Source organism: Peromyscus californicus, unplaced genomic scaffold, assembly GCF_007827085.1.
Source record: "Peromyscus californicus insignis strain IS unplaced genomic scaffold, ASM782708v3 Scaffold_21__1_contigs__length_65335640, whole genome shotgun sequence".
Lineage (NCBI taxonomy): Eukaryota > Metazoa > Chordata > Mammalia > Rodentia > Cricetidae > Peromyscus > Peromyscus californicus.
In genome coordinates, this window is record NW_026294514.1 from 15,206,320 (window position 1) to 15,215,185 (window position 8,866).

At 42.3% G+C, this 8,866-nt stretch overlaps 1 pseudogene; it reads left to right on the forward strand.

Annotated features, from left to right (window-relative positions):
• Nucleotides 1–390: 390 nt before the first annotated feature.
• Nucleotides 391–1,367, forward strand: LOC128117317 (heterogeneous nuclear ribonucleoprotein C-like; annotated as a pseudogene).
• Nucleotides 1,368–8,866: the final 7,499 nt, after the last annotated feature.

Below are 8,866 nucleotides of genomic sequence, written 5' to 3' on the forward strand. Positions count from 1 at the left end.
AGCTAGTGTCAGACCACTTCATGGAACATCTTTCCTACAAGGTTACCCTACACTTCAGCTATTAGCCTGGGGGATACAATCTTGAATACTACAATCTCACATGTCGAAGTCCTGAAAGATCAAAACTCTTGAAGTCTAAAAATCCCAAAAGCTTCCTAACAATATAATTCTAGAAAAAAAATCATTAAAAAGAATTCTTTAAAAGACATTTTGTGAAGAGACAGAGAGCAAACAGCTGTGTGCTGCCTGCTTGCTATAGCTTTGGTGTCTTGGCATGGAACCTCAGTAGGAGTCTTTTCTCTCTCTCCTTCCTCTGGTGAAAAAAAAAAAATTTTTTTTTAATCTTCAGGTACATTTTTCGCTTTGTGAGAAACCTTTCCATCAAAGGAGATGGCTAGCAATGTTACCAACAAGACAGATCCTCCATCCGTCCATCCGTGAATTCCTGTGTATCCACTGGAAATCTCCACACTCTCATGGTCAAGAAGTCTGATGGGGTGGCAAACTTTTCAAAGTATGGCGAAGTTGTGGGTGGTTCTGTGCACAAGAGCTTCACCTTTGCCCAGTATGTTAATGAGAGACACGGCCTGGCTGCTGTAGTTGGAGAGGGCGGCAGAACGATGGCTGGTGAGGTTTAAGGTATAAATCTGGGTGCAGAGCAAAATGTGAACCGAGGAGAAGCAAGTGTGAAACCATGTGCAGCGGAGATGTATGAGTCAGTGCCAGAACACCCTTCTCCATCCCCTCTACCTACCCAGTTCCTCGCTTGACTCGGACTATGAATTTCAAGGAGAATATTATGGGATGTACAGTTAGTCAGCACGTGCTCCTCCTCCTCCTCCTCCTCCTCCTCCTCCTCCTCCTCCTCCTCCTCTTGCTTGAGCTGTGGTGCCTTCTAAATGACAGCATGTGTCGGTCAACACCTCACGAAGGGGCAAAAGTGAATTCAATTCAAAGAGCAGACAATGGGGATCTTCTTCTGCGTCTGGAAAGTTGAAAGGTGATGGTGACCTTCAAGCCACTAAGAAGGAGCTGACTCAGATAAAACCAAGAGTGGAATTTCTACTGGGAAAAAAAAAAAAAAAAAAAGAAAAAGAACAATGCAAACAAGCAGACTTGTCCTTCTTGTCCCCGGTAGACATGAAGGATGAAAAGCCTGAAGAGGAGCGGAGGAGTGCCTCTGTGAAGGGAGATGAGACTAACACGAAGATGGCATCTGAGGCAGGTGCGGACGACTCTGCTGAGGACGGTGACCAGTTGGACAATGATGATAATAAAGATGGGGGATGACCAGCTGGAGTTGATCAAGGATGATGGAAAAGGGGCTGAGGAAGGGGAGGGTGACCAATGGGCAGGATGACTCTTAAGCACATAGTGGAGTTCAGAAATCTTATCCCATTATTCCTTTACCGGGGTGCTTGAGAGAGAGCAAAGTCACAGCAGATTCCCCCCCTCCACAGTGACTTCAGCTCCTTCTCACTGTCCTCCCTTTCCTCAGCCTTCCCGTGTTCATTGATTCATAATTGCCCTGCGCCTGGTTCCATCTTCACTTCCTTGGATGCTTCTTGGGAGTTTTGTTAAGTCTTACCCTGTAAGTTTTTCTTTTAATTTGATACCTCTTTGACTTAACAATAAAAAGACATATGTTTTTTCACCAGCTGTCTCAAAATAGTCTCTTGCTCTGCAGAGTACAGTTCTTCCCATTCATATGATTTGAGTGGTTGCAGTACAGTTCTTTCCATTCATACGATTCCAGTAGTTGCTTCCCTAACTGCAGAGACTTTTACTTGTAACCCCGAGAGCAGCTCTTCATTAGAGGTGTGTGTTTTCCCTCACATGAGTGGGGCTCTTTGACACAAATAATAAATAAAAACACAATGGAACCCTTGATAACAACATACATATACATCATATACATATGTTGTTATTGTTATTTGACAATTTCAGACATGTGGATAACGCATTCTGCTTACTGTCTCTAGGCCTCATGTGTCTAGAAGATGACCCTGCCCCCTCTAATTTCCCTCCCATCTCAATCTACTCCACCACCCCCCTTTGGTAGTCTCTTCCCCAGATTTAGGACTTTTGGCTTTGTTCTGTGACTCCTTTAGTTTAACTACTATCTGTGTGATCATCGGTTTGGAACTACCCAGTAGAGCTTGATGAGATCATCTGTCGGTATCAAACTAATAGCAATGGTTACCTCTCTTCCTGAATCTATCAGTAGCAAATAGTTCAATAGTGAGGGCGGAGCCTCCTGGGCCCACTGTGAAGACCCATTGCAGGCCTCCACTGCTACCATCAGTTCATGACTGCAATGTCTTTGTCTTACCCAGAAAGACAGTTCTTATGTTGTTTCTGCCTCCTATTCTGCAATCTTTTCTGAATGGCACTCATACATCACTTTAATCTCAGCTCCTTGTACAGCCAAAAGTCTCTGCATTCCCTACCATTCACTACAAAGAGTGGCTTCTCTGATGAAGACTGAGAGTAGTGGTTATAGACAGAAGTATTTAAAAGGCAGGTTGATACTATGTCAATTTGTCAAACAATAGTATAAAGTTCCTCTCTGAGCCTGGTTTTTGACCAGGGATACAGTACCATGGATTCCCTCCTGTGGAATGGATCTTAAATCCAATCACAGTAGAAGGATTACAAACTGGTACAGCCACTACAGAAATAAGTGTGGAGAATTGTGGTGATACTGTGTCCCCCAAAATATTTTTCACCCTAATAAACTTATCTGGGGTCAGAGAACAGAACAGCCACCAGATATAGAGGCCAGAAAATGGTGGCACACATGCCTTTAATCCTATCATTTGGGAGGCATAGATCCATCCGGATCTCTGTGAGTTTAAAATCACACTGGAAATAGCCAGGCATGGTGACTCATGCCTTTAATCCCAGGAAGTGAGCCTTTAATCCCAGGAAGTGAGGGCAGAAAGCAGAAAGGTATATAAGGCTTGAAGACCAGAAACTAGAAGCTTTTGGCCTGGTTAAGCTTTTAGGCTTTGAGCAGTCCAGTTTAGCTGAGATCCATTTGGATGAAGATTCAGAAGCTTCCAGTCTGAGGAAACAGGATCAGCTGAGGAACTGGCAAGGTGAGGTAGCTGTGGCTTGTTCTGCTTCTCTGATCTTCCAACATTCACCCCAATACCTGACTTCAGGTTTGATTTTATTAATAAGACCTTCTAACAATTCTGCTACAGAGAATTCTCAAAAAATCTAGAGATAGAACTACCATATCACCTAAATATTCTACTCCTAGGTATAGACCCAAAGGGCTCTACGTTTTACTACAGAGATACCTGCTCATCCATCCATGTTTATTGCTGCTGAAGTTGTAATAGCTAAGAAATGGAATCAGCTTAAATGATCATTCTCTGAACAGGGATAATGAAAATTACATATATACACAAGGAATTTTATTTGACTGTAGAAAAAAACGAAATTATAAAATTCGTAGGTAAATGTATTGAAATTGGAAAAAACTATATGGAATACCATAACCTAGACACAGAAAAACAAATGTCTCATGTTCTCCTTCATAGGTGGGTCTTAGCTTTGAATCTCTAATTTATGTATTCAACTTGGAATACCAGTAGCAGCCAGTGTCTTTGTTAAGGTTTCTATTGCTGTAAACAGCCACCACGACCATGACAACTCTTATAAAGGAAAACATTTAATTGAAGTGATGGCTTACAGTTTCAGAGGTTCAGTCCATTATCATCATGGCAGGAAGCATGGCTACATGCAGGCAGACGTAGAGTTGACTTCATCTTGATCAGAAGGCAACAGGAATGGACTGAAGCAATGAGCATGGCTTGGGCATATATGAGACTTCCAAGCCCACCCCCACACACTTCCTCCAACAAGGCCAAACCCACTCCAACAAAGCCACACTTCCTACTAATACTACTCCCTGGAGCTTATGGGGGCCAATTACATTCAAACGACCACATCCAGGAAACCAGAAGGTGACCTTTGGGGTGGCAGCACTTCAAGGGAAGGGGCTAGTAGAAAGCAGATAATGTGATAGTGGAAAGGGGGAAAAGCTGAAGCAGGAAGCAGAAGAAAGATGGGGCAGACAAGGAGGCGAGGGGGTAGCCAAAACAAGAAGAATATAAAAAAGCCATATGGAAATCTACTATCTTGTGACAGAATCTAAAAATATCACTTTTACTTAAAAGAAAGATACTGAGGGGAGCTATCCTACAGGGCAGGAAAAAGCTGCATGCAGAGTACTTGGGTTACCAAACAAAACCCCAGGGCTTGAGAGATGGCTCAGTGATTAAGAGCACAGACTGATGTTCAGAAAGACCTGGGTTTGATTCCCAGCACCCACGTGGTGCCTCAGAACCATCCAGAACTTCAGTTTCAGGGGATCTGTTTTCCTCTTCTGGTCTCTGTGGGCACCAGTCATGCTCACAGTCCACAGACAGACATGCATGCAAACACGTATGCACATAAAGTCATCAAACCAATTTTAAAGAGAAAACAGAGAACAGTACTGGGGTGGGATGCCTACTTATGAGTTATTATTAGCCAGAAAACCCTCCCGAGCTCCCCAAATCACACAGGCTCTTGCCATTCCTCTTGACTGCCCATCAAAACTAGATGGTAAGACTTCCTACTGAAGACACCATACGCCTTAGATACACAATACAGAGAAATCTATCTGGAAATGAGGTGGACGCTTCCCCCATAATGGGTAGCTTCATAGTCCTGAAAGGTGATATGTAGGCTGCTGGGGAAGGAAAGACATCAATGTCTTACCCAGCTATGACTCCTATGATACGCCTACTTGTGCAATAAGAGCACTGTTATGGGAGTAAATAACACACATATACCTACATTTGAAAGCATATTTATACATACACACAGGCATATAGAGAGATATATCTATATCTATCGATCTATATATTTGCAATATACCAATGTATTATTTATATATTTCTTTACATATTTATAACTTATAAATAATATATAATATGATGCACATTATATATTATATATTTTAATAATGAAGTATATAACATATAATAAAATGTATCCATAATTAAATAATAAATAAAATAATAAATTATTGTATATTTGTTTTATATATATACATATATATGTATATATATATATATATATACATATATATGCAAACATGAACACTCAGGCATACTAATGATGACTATGTAGACGCAGCAGCTATGAGCATATCCATGCAACCCATGTCCACGTAGAAGTATAACCAAGGGACCATTGGTATAAGTCCTGGAACCTAAAGACCAGCGAGCTTGGAGTTCTGATATCCAACAAAGCAAGGAAAACTGCTCCCATTCTCTGAGGGAAAGCAGCCCACCTTCAGTACTTGTTTGTTCTGGATGTCGCAGAATGGATGGTACCTTCCCAAACTGAGGGAGATGATTCTCTACCTGACCCCCTGAGGTTCACACTAATTCCCCCTGGAAAAACTCTGGCAGACAGATCTCCCCCCAAATCCCTTACTGGGATCCCAGGGGTTCATTCTGCCAAGCATGCTACAACTGTTCTATGTAGAGCTGAGTGTGAGCTCAGTCCCTCCTCAGAAGTAGAGCTGAGTGTGCGCTCAGTCCCTCCTCAGGTGTAGAGCTGAGTGTGAGCTCAGCCCTCCTCAGATGTAGAGCTGAGTGTGAGCTCAGTCCCTCCTCAGATGTGGTTTTTCTCCCCTCTAACCTAGCTGCTGTTTCTTCTTCCATTTTTTTGTCCTTTTGCTTTTCCTACTGAAAATTGCAGGTTTCGGTGTTTCAACATTTGAAAATTTACTTATTTATTTATATACTTTATTCATTTGTTTGTTTGTTTGTTTTGAGACAGGGTTTCTCTGTGTAGCCCTGGCTGTCCTGAAACACACTCTGTAGATCAGGCTGGCCTGGAACTCAGAGATCTGAGAGAGCTCAGCCTGCCTCTGCCTCCTGAATGCTGGAATTAAAGGGTGGAATTAAATGCCACCACCACCCAGCTTTAACATTTGAAATTTTTATCTTTTGGGATTTAGAATTTGGAAATTTCAGGCTTCACAAAAATTTGGACTTCTGAAATTTCAGGATTTGGAATGTTGTCGTTTTTGGTTTCTCATCAGCACCACATTGTCCCAACCAAAGCCTCTCAACACTTGCTGCAACATTCCCAGTTCTGACTTGTGGCTGTGAGTCAGTACGCTACCCTTGGTTTCTGTTTATCTTTTTCACTCATCATAATAAGGAATCCAAGTCTCTGGTTTCTTCAGTTGCAGTTACTTAATTGCTGAGAGCAAGAGAAGAATGTTCCAGAAATGCATATCCTATCAGCAGCTTTAAGAGGTCTCAGAAGAACAGATGGAAAAGGAAAAGTCAAGATAGTACTTAAAAGAATTCCCCAAGCATATGGGCCTCTGATCTGGTCCTAGTTGGCTTTACGGGGTCTAGAGTCATCCAGGATAAAGGTGGGTATTTGGAAGAGAAGACACACAGGTAGCTCAGAAATAGGTAGAAGAAGTCAGAACCTGGTATACCAGCAGTGATAGCTGGAAAACAGCTAGAAAGTAGGGAAGTGAGCCAGGTCATTGGATTCGGAAGACACTCGAGAACCAATAAAGTGACAAAGCTTGATATTAAGATTTTAGAGTTACAGAATTTGGAGCAGTGGTTCTCAACCTACCTAAAGCTGTGACCCTTTAATATACATCCTCATGTTGTAGTGACTCCCACCATCATAAAGTATTTTCATTGCTACTTCATAACTGTAGTTTTGCTACTGTTATGAATCATAATGTAAATATCTGATATGCAGGATATCTGATATGTGACTCCCAAAGGGGTCACAATGCACAGGTCAAGAACCACTGGTTTGGAGGAACAGAAAGAGGGGGGATGAGATGGAAAGCCTGCTAAAGGTACCCTGCTTCTCACTGTGCTACATTTTAACCCAGACTACAAATTCTTTAAAATAGTTCCACAATGGTGAGAACCTGATACTTGAGGTTCCCATGGATAACTTACCCCCATACTTCAGGATCCTAGTGCATTCTGTAGAGCATCCCCCATTCCAAAGCCCTTTCATTCTTACGACAGGCATGCTTATGACCAGCTTGAATCCTTGCAAACATATGGATCCCTCCACTACAGAAATGGGTGACCTGGTTCTTCCTCTGTATCTCAAATTGAAGACGAGTCAGTCCTTTGACTTAATTTGTCCTTCCCCTTCATCTTTCCCAATTCTGCTCCTGTCTAGTATAATCTAGACCCCTGGTTGGCCCTACCCTGAGGAACTGTGGTACATCAAGTATCTGGTAAGGGCCAAGGGTGTAGGGCAGCTTCCAGGTACCTGGTTGCATATCAGATTGACATGTTCACCTTCTGGCTACTGTTTCTTGGTACAATCTTTGCCTTATATTGCTAGCACAAAATCCATCTTCCCCAAGGCTGTACTTGGTTGCCACATAGAATGAATGCATGGAGTTGCTAGGTGATGCCCTTAAACATGAAGAATCCGTGGGGGATCCGTGACTGCCCTTCATTTGGCACAACTCTGAAGTACTATTGAGCCAGGTGATTCAGGTCAGAAGTTAAGAGCCCCAGCTCCGGGTGTGGAGGTGTGGATGTTTGGCTGAGTGTAAAAGAGATGAGGTTAAAGAGATAAGAGGAGCGATATATCGGTTACACATCACTGTGCCCTCTGGAATGCCTGCCTGCTCAGCAGACACTTCTGTGTGCTCAGACTCCCCTTTCAGAGCTACTGGCCTTTTGTGATTCACTTCCCTGAAGGCTAGTATTTTCCCTGCCCCCCTCTCAAATGGAGGCTTTCCCGTGCTTTGTAAAATTCTCCCTCTTCTCATTAGATCTTTCCCAATTGTGAGTTTAAGATCCATGTTCTTCTGTTTGCATCCTCCAGCTGACACATTATTTGTTTGTTTAAAGACAGGGTTTCATAAAGCATGTGTTGGCATTGGATTCGTTATGCAGTCAAAGATGTCCTTGAACTCTCGATTCTCCTGCCTCTGTTTTCTGAGGGCTGGGATTATAAATATGCACCACCTGCCACCCAGCTGCCAGTTTACACATGAATCCATGTATTTAATTATTACAATACTCCACAAATATGTGTAACAACTACATGTACAGACATGTATGTATGCATGCACATATGTATCCAAGTTAGGTGATGCTCAGGCTTCCCTGCCCTTCTTTAGCTGATGGACTATTTCTACTACCCAGATTCCTTACCATCCCCAAATACTTTAATGCCCTGATCCATATACTCAACCCTTCTTTTATTGAAAAAAAATCTTAAATTTTATTAGTTATACAAATTCATACAGAGTGTATTTCAATTTTTAAAGATCTTGACACTCCTCTATTTCAATTATTTTTCCATGCTTGGATGAAATAAATCATTAAAAAATTCCACTATATCATGCCCACATTACTGTTCTAAAAACCAACCAACCAACCAACCAACCTGTCAGACCTTTGGGAGAGGGGAATCTATCTGAAGAACTGAACAGCTGACAGTTTCAAAACCAGCATTTGTGGATGTTGGCACACAGTAGGGCTGCACCTTGTCATCTGATAGCCATCTATTTCGGTCACATATTAAGACTGCTAACCTTATTTTAAGGAACAATTGGACTTTCCTGATGATCATCCACCACATTATTACTTCCAACTACTCATCTTCTTCACCCACTGTGTGCACTCACGTGAAATGTAGTGCATTCCCCCAGAGCACCGCTAATGCAGAGCCCTGTGTACATGCTAGAGTTCAGATAAATATATCCCACCCCCCCAGTGTTTACTGTTTGTCTCACCAAGTTCCCACTGACCGGCTGGCACTTATGCAGCCTCCAAGGATTCTG